This window comes from Canis lupus, chromosome X (assembly GCF_048164855.1).
Source record: "Canis lupus baileyi chromosome X, mCanLup2.hap1, whole genome shotgun sequence".
NCBI classification, from domain to species: Eukaryota; Metazoa; Chordata; class Mammalia; order Carnivora; family Canidae; genus Canis; species Canis lupus.
Genome location: NC_132876.1, coordinates 23,602,640 through 23,611,305, shown reverse-complemented (window position 1 = coordinate 23,611,305; position 8,666 = coordinate 23,602,640). Strand labels below are relative to the sequence as shown.

Sequence of the window (8,666 nt, the reverse complement as noted above, 5' to 3'; positions counted from 1 at the left end):
GGATCGCGCCCTGGGCCAAAGGCAGGCGCCAAACCGCTGCGCCACCCAGGGATCCCTATAAAGACCATTTTAAAAAAGGATAACATTTGCTATTTTTTGTTTATTGTCAGCAATCGTGCTATGGTCTTTACACAAATCAACTCATGTTAATCCATACCTGTGAGATAGACACTGCTACACATAGTCCCATTTCCCTGATGAGGAAGCTAAGACTGGGGAAGGTTAAGTGATTTCCCCAAGATTGCACAGCTAGGAGTTGTTTGATCTGGGATTTGAACCCAGAACTATCTGAAGCCAAAACCCATATTCTTAATATCCACACTCTTTATCTAGCCTGTATGTCCTCATTTTGGTAGATCTAACATGGTAAGAACAGATACTACACTTGATCTTAGCCAAAAGTCCTAGAAGTGATGGTAGATCTAGCATGGAAAGATCTATAGCAGACTCAGGAAATTTGGAAAACAGGAAAAAGTTACTAAACAGTGCCCATCCATACCCAGATACCTGGCAACCTCCTGCCCCATGACTTCCCTATCTATGGCTACCCAGGGGACCTCATCAGGCTGAGAATAAATCCCAGCCTTATTCTTCCAACAAAGTAAACTCATTCTATATTTCAGGCCCTTAGCTGCACAGCCTGAGGGTTGGCAATGAATGTAATGAAATAATCAAATCCTGTTACCAAGTAACTAATGGATTACTCCTCCCAGGTAATATAAAGCATTAGCTCCATTAAAACAGAAAACCCCTAAAGAGGAAACCTAATGAGAGGAATTTGAGCACCTTGGCAGGCCCTCAGGCAGAAGGTTTGAAGCCAAAAGACCTTTTTATGCCCCTCCTATCATCCCTAGTCTTCCTTCTGGGTTTGATGTGTGCCTTAAACACATCATTGCTTGCACTTTTCTCATTTAACAACTAGCAGAACAAAACGTGGCTTCCTTAAAAAAATTCTAATGAAGTTTCCAATTCTCAATTAAAAGAAACATCTCTCCATCCATCTATTTATCCCTGCCAAGCATTTGTGTTTTGAAGCTGGAAGTTTCATTATCTGAAATTTGCAGGCAATTACTAGGTCTAGTAACTCCCAAGATGTGAACATTTTTCCCAACAGTCTAAAGTGAAAAGTGGTTTTGAGTAAGAGTGTATGTGTGCTTTAAGGGGAGTATCCCCTTAAAAGAGAAAGGCATGATGAAGGCAGGTGGGGGAAGGGGCAATAGGAACCATATCAGGCCATTTATCTGTCTTATTTGACATTAGGAGCTCCAGAAGTATTAATGAGCAGCCCTCCACATCCCAAGGGAAGCTTTTGGATTTACAGCTTTAAAAAACCACTCATCCTCATTTTGGCACAAAGTCAAACCAAAATTTGTCATAGTTTATAATGCTTGTTAACGAAGAACATCAAAAATTAATGCTCATTAGGGTGCTCATTAATATGCGCAGTGCTAGCCAGTTTGACTTAATTAAGTGAAGCACCACTTCACAATAGTATTGTGGCCCAGCAGAGAGAGGAGGTGGTTTAGGTTTGAAGGATGTCCCCTTGGGACAACATTAGCAGCATTGCAGGGTGGGGCACCTGCCAGCTTCTTCCAGAAACTCTTCCAGTTAGAAAACAGGAAGCTCTTAGAGAGCAAGTGGCAGTGGCTCCTGATGGGATGTCTGATTCCAGACTCCAGTTTTCCTATTCCACAGTATTTGGTGAAATAAGTGAGTTGAGGTCAGTGGTACAATCAGATCTTGGCCAAGAAAAAGACCTCCAAAAAGAGAAGTAAGCTCAAGAGCTTAAACTCAAATCAAAAGATTGAGGTGGAAGGGATAAAGAATAATAAGAGAAGATGACAAAAAAAAAGATACAGCAAATTTTTTAAAAGTAGAGGTTACAAGAGAAACAAGAGTGAGACAGATATCCAGATACTGTCATATTCCAAACCAGAGGATACACAGGTGGGGCATTACTATTTGCATGAGGATTTATTATTCTTTTTCTTTGTCAGTTTAAGATTTTTGACTATTCTTAAATGTCCAGGAGCATTTCAAAATCATTAATTCCAGTGGACCACTATAGGTAAAAACCAGTACTTGAGGAGCTCCTGGGTGGCTCAGTTGGTTGAGCATCTGCCTTCAACTTGGGCCATGATCCCAGGGTCCTGGGACCAGGCCCCATGGCATCCAGCTCCCTGCTCAGTGGGGAGCCTGCTTTTCCCTCTCCCTCTGCCTGCCACTTCCCCTGCTTGTGCTCTCCCTCTGTAAAATAAATAAAATAAAAAATCTTGAAAGAAACCCCAATACTTGAGCTCTGGAACTTGTAGCCAGTGCTTTTTAAGAGAATGTTGTACTTGAAACAAAGGAACAATGGAGAAAATAAAGTGAGACTAGGGAATTTGAATCCCAGCTGTATTACTTAGTGTGCAAATGAGTGACCTTGGAGAAGCCATTTAATCTTGCTAAATCTCAGCTGCTTCATGTGTAAACTATGAGGGTGAACTGTATGAAATTACCATTTCATTTTTGTAGGTTCAAATGCTCAAATAGCAGTAATTTCATATGGTTTGACCTAATAAAAAGACTAAATAGGGACACCTGGGTGGTTCGGTGGTTGAGCATCAGCCTTCGGCTCAGGGTGTGATCCCAGAGTTACAGGATTGAGTCCCACATCTGGCTCCCTGCATGGAGCCTGCTTCTCCTCCCTCTGCCTATGGCTCTGCCTCCCTTTCTCTGTCTCTCATGAATAAATAAAATCTTTTTTAAAAAACTAAATAATAACACATTTTAAAACAATTTTTAAACTATAAAATGCCAAAGATCATTTATGATTGGTCATAACTTTTGCTACTTCAAAAAAAAATGCACATGTGCTATATTATGCTCTACTAATAAGAGCAGCTAAATCAGATCAAACCTCTTTCTCAAATTTTGCCAAAGGCCTTCCTGACTCAAGACTCAAGGTTAGCCTGGATCTACCACTGTGAAGCAATATTATTGACACTGTTTAAGATCATTTTTAAATTCCTGCTTTGCTGCAATAGATATTTAACAGAAAGTGATTACACTAATTTCCAAGTATCTCCCTAGGGGAGTGTGCAAGTGCACATACATATACAAAAGTACCCCTTAGCCAACCTTCTATCTCTCCTCAAATTGACCCAAAGCCTTATTGGGAAAAAAAAATAGTACAGAGTGTACAAGAGAAGTATCCATAATGGTATCACTCCAAAGTGTCAATTATATCAAATCCAAGTACTACCTAGGAGAGAAAACTGGCCAGCAAAGTAAGGAATTTTAATAAAGATTATGCAGTTTCTAGAAATCAGAGTAGGCATGGGTCTGGGCCAAGTGGGCTAAGCAAGGTAGAGTCATAACAAAGGGGAACAGGGAAGGTGAGGGTAAGTAGTGTGTCAGAAGCCTGATACACAACCAATAACCACGAGGTCACAGATGCTTGAAGACAGAATAAGACAGAAACTAGGAGCTCTGTAAAAGGTACAAATGTGAGAGAAGACAAGTGACCAAATGTAGAGAAACTGAGAGGTGTAGAATAGGACTAAGTACAGTTCAAACAAAATAAAAGTACCAGTTTGCAGGAGGACCTAATTAAGTGGGGCAAAACATTGCCCTGTCTCTCATCTCAGGAAATTGTTACACTTCTTGTGAAGGCAAGGATTGATTATGGAATTGCCAGACTGGGGCTCACAGAAAATTGAGAATACATGGCTAGAGTGAAGAAAGAGAGGGTTAAACAAAAGACCTATTCTGATCAAGGATGGGAGATTACTGGTAGGAAAGAGGGCTCTATATTTAGCAGAAGGAAAACAGCTAGCATTAGGGGATGTTCACAGAAAGCCTGCACATACATGCATGCTTCTGCCAATCAAGCTGTGAAGATTTGGTATCTATCTGAGGAGCAGAATATGATATTGTATTGGAATAATTTATCGTTCAACCCAGATAAGAAACGAATGGCATATTGTACTGTGCACACATCTCTAATAGAGATAATGCTGTCTCCTTTGATAGGTGCATTGTATTGTGCCTGTCCAGTAGGCAACCTGGGCATTTTTTTCTTCCTAAGTCTAAGTTTCATTCTCAAACAAATTGACAATAGGGAATTTCAGTAATGACTTGACACCCTGCTTTAGCCCTTCCCTTCTCTGAAAATATTTCCCCTTTGGGCTTTTTGTGCAGAGACATATTTGTCTGGATTTACATTTGGTGGATTTCATTGTCAAACTTCAAAATGTAGCATTCTCCAAACTTGGGATTTTGTTCACTGCACTGTCTTCCAGCTCATTAATGTAAATAATAAAGAGCCTGGTTTCTGATGCCATTCCCTTTCAGAGCCATATTAATAATTCATTTCCAGCTTGACAAAGTCCTTTCGGCAGCTTCTTTGTTCAAGGCTTTGCTCCTCACAGTGGCGATAGGTCAATTGTCTTATGGTGAAATTGAACCAGAGGGCCTGAGGAGGGCATTTGTATTCCCCACATGTGACCATGGGGGATTAATGGTGTAGGGGAAAATGCAGAGTCCACTTCTAAGGCTCCCTCTGGAGACTTAGCCTCTTGTTCCTGTGTTCTTTCCAAATCTGTTCTTTTTAGCATTAATTATGAAGACAACGAGCTCAGTGCTGAAGTGCAGGAGCTGAATCCCCAGTTACACACAGGGAATGAAAAGTCTGTTTGTCAGTCAAGATAGCTTTTCTTTCTTCAGGAACAGAGAGTGTAATGGCCCAGTGAGGTCAGAGCTCAGAGTGCCTAAAGCAGGCTTACTTTACAGAGTAGCTTGCTTAGCACCTTGCACATAGTGGGTGCTTAGATTTCTGATTAATGATAAACTTATTTATAGTATCTGATTGGGGAAAATGTTATGGGGGCAAGGACTGGTGGGCTAATGCTCACCAAAATCACCAGCTCCCTTTTCCATCAGATATTTCTCTGGAGTATTTAGTGAGACATATAAATCTAATACAGAAAATTGAGATTTTTGAAGAGCCATAAACAGGGGTGTATAAAAAGCCAGTATAGACTAAAAGCAATGGGCTATGTGATAGCAGGTGAAAACATTCTGGAGAGGGACACCTGGGTGGCTCAGTGGTTGAGCATCTGCCTTTGACTCAGGGCATGATCCCAGGGTCCCGGGATCGAGTCCTACATTGGGCTTCCTGCATGGAGCCTGCTTCTCCCTCTGCCTACGTCTCTGCCTCTCTGTGTCTTTCATGAATAAATAAATAAAATCTTTAAGAAAATATTCTGGAGAGCCAGAGTGGCCCTTTGCCACATAGTGCCAATGAAGGAGGCAGTCAGTCACCTATAAAGTACAGTGTGTAGAGGAAGCTAAGGGGGGCTTTGAATGATCAGAATGCAGCACCTAGTACCAAATAATCCATAGAAAAGTCAGGTAAGAAGAAGAAATCCTGTCAGGGAAGCCTCCACACAAGGTGCACCAACTTTAAATATAGAACTGGAAATCAGTTTCAAGATGGTCACCCATGGCTTCCTAGTCAGCCCCAAACATTCTTTGTTCCCTGGGTGAATGGAAGTCCATCTGTTTCATATACAGCCTATACCACCTCTGAGTATATAAAACAAAACAAAAGAAACAAAATTAAAATAAAGACAAGAAGTGAGACAGAAAATGCTAATCACTGGAATCAAATTCAAACTAGAAGAAAAAGGTGAGAGTACTATTCCTTGAATGTTGCATGTTTAGCTAGCACAGGTACTAGGGGATCTAGCCCTTTAACAAGACCCTCACTCTGACACCCTCATCCTCCTAACAGTTTCATCAGACTCATTTATGCCCCTTCCTTTCAAAGCATTCAGAGTCCTGCTTTCTACTAGGTGGAAGCGATGGCATTATAATTAGGTAAAAAACATATATATATATATATCTGTTAGAATGGGTTACACATCTCCAAAAAAAGTAACATCCTAGGCTCTGAGAGGCAGAATAGTGTAAGGGTTAAGAGCAGACTCTCGAATTAAAAGGAATAAATATGTTAATATCTATAAGGCCCTTAGGGCCTAGCATACACAAGTATTTATTAAATAAACTGCATTTATTAAAATTGTTTTAGAAAGTTCTTAAATGATAATCCTTAATAATAGAGTGTAAGGCACTGCAAGAAAAGAATATTTTGGAGCATTCCTCACATCCCATTACATGGATAACTATCTACCACTAACAAGGCCCTAAGACCCTTAGAAATCTAGTCATCCAGGATGGATTGACTGCCCATGACTCTCTACCTTCAATGATTCTTTTGCCACCCAGTGAAAATATCCAGGACACAAGCTAAAAAGCAAAAGCTATGGTTTCTTTGCCCCTGTATCTCCAGACCTTTGTCTCCTGTCTGCCTTTGCTAAGTGCTTTCAGCTAAACACAAATCAGATTCAGTTCCATTAACAACTCTGCAGACAATAGCTGAGGCTCATTGCTTGGCAACCTCCTCCCTCCCACTCACCTCCCTGTTTCCTGCCAAATCAACTCAAGCTCCAGCCCAGGTGGTTAAGGATCTGCCAGTGGGTCACTAGCATAGGTCAATCTCTTACAGTCTGTAGGGCTGCGGAGGAGAGGAAGATGAAAATGAACTAGAGGTCAGTCCTTGTTTGTATAAAGTGGCCAAACAAGAAACAGAACCCAATATCTATATGAAAAGATTTTGCCTCATACATTATAAGATTCCCAGTGGGCAGCATGACACCAACTGTATAGCTAAAAGAAAGCTATTGCTTCATTGTGAAGCTGAGGAAGGACCAAGAATGATGAAACTGATGGGATTTTAATTCTTCTGGTGTGATACTAAGTTGAAAAATCTTATGAGAAGCAGGAACCTGGTGGAGCATACTGAGAACCAGGGCTTTGGAAGTATTTTGTTCCCACTCCTTGAAAAAGACAGATGACTGGCAGAAATAGGTGCAAAACTAGATTGTTCACATTTTGCCTCACTTGGCAAGCATTTTGAATAGACCGTGAAACCATGTCTAACCTGAAACAAAACGGAAATATCCTTTTCATCTTTATTTTGTTTCCATCCCTTTGTTTCTCCTCTTCTAGTACCCTCTGGCTTTCTGAGAGTCCTGACCCCATATATATGTCACTGCAAAGAAATCTGACCTTGGGCCACATGACTGGCTCACTCAGTGGAGCATGTGACTCTTGATCTCAGGGTCATGGGTTTGAGCCCCACATTGGGCACTGAGCTAACTTAATGAAAAAAAAAAAGAAAAGAAAAGAAAGAAACCTTTCCTATCACTGACATATGTATTGGCAATGTATTGCCCTACTCCTTCCTATTTCATTTCCTGAATCTAGCCTATATCCTATTCTTTTGTAATCTGTTTCCTAAAGTATTGGTAATTTAATGAACAGAACTGTGTTAAGGTATCAAAGGCTAAAAATGTAGCAGTATGTTATCCTTACTTGGTATGGCAGAGACTGCTGGCTGTCCTTCAAAATATATTGACTCTCCAGGCTCACTTTTCTTTTCCACCAGCCGGGTGTAGATGCCAATGAGGCCTTAGGGAATTGAGGGGCCACAAGATAGGGAAAAATTGAATCTTTAAATGACTGTGGGTAGGAGACTGAATACTAACTGAATACTCACACAAACTACAGTGTGAGCAAGAAATAAACTATTATGTTGATACATTACATATTTATTTGGGTTTACTCAATGCCACAAACTAGCCTAGTCTACTCTTACAAAGATATCTGGAATATATGCATTTTTACAGATGTCTGCTATAAACACAATCCCTTATTTCAAAGGGTTAAATCTAATAGTAATAAATTGCAGGTATCACAGATGTAGATTTCAGGGATGCAGCTTTTTGTAGTACCCGTCACATCACCTACAAAGACAAATCGTAGATGGATTGAGCCACAGAGTATGATGGAAAAGGAAGCTGGACCAAATAAAGACTCATTAACTAGGATAGGTCCTAAGGAAACCTGACCAGAATGCAGAGGCTGGCCTTAGCCAAGACAGTTGAGATTTCCAGAGCAGTGTCCATAGATTCAAACAATGGTCAAAAAGAAGAGATCCAATCCAGCAACAAGAAATTCTAGAAAGTTTCCAATGCAGAAGTCAAGCATAGGGTCTCATCTTCTGTTGCGCACTCTGCGGCAACACGATCAGGGTCCCGAGGGTAAGGGGATGAGGAAAATAAAAGTAAAGAGATGGGGACAGGAGGGACACAGTGGATGATGTCCAAGCAGTGCCAGCTTTATTCAAGATTCTACAGCATTATATAGCATGAGCAAAACAAAGACAAAGAAGTATCTATTCTTAGCATATTTGTGAAATCCTCCAAGCTTCCCCTTTATCAGCATGCAAGACAGACCCACCGGGCCAGAAGACCTTGGTAAATAGATCAGCTTGTTGCTCCAGATATACATACCTCAAAGGAACATTAGATATAGTTAACAGACCAGCAAGAACAGCACAGACCCCTATTCAATTTTATGGCCAGGCCAGAATACATTGCGTCTAATGTGTTATGTGGGCGATCATGTACAAGCCAGCTCTGAAAACCATTGCTCAAGCCCTTTCTCAAGCGTCAACCAACTATTTACCCTTTAGGCTCCTGAGCCTTTTGAGTGAATAAGGGACGCAAGTCCAGGCCTGGTTTGGTTGGTTCAGTTACTCCAGCTAGTCCGTGGTC

The 8,666-nt window shown here is 40.9% G+C and overlaps 1 non-coding gene across 1 annotated transcript; it reads right to left on the bottom strand.

Moving 5' to 3' along the window:
* Positions 1–224: 224 nt before the first annotated feature.
* LOC140628886 (U2 spliceosomal RNA) lies at positions 225–415 on the bottom strand. Its single transcript, XR_012026816.1, has one exon. It is a non-coding gene; the product is annotated as a U2 spliceosomal RNA (small nuclear RNA).
* Between the last annotated feature and the right edge of the window lie 8,251 nt (positions 416–8,666).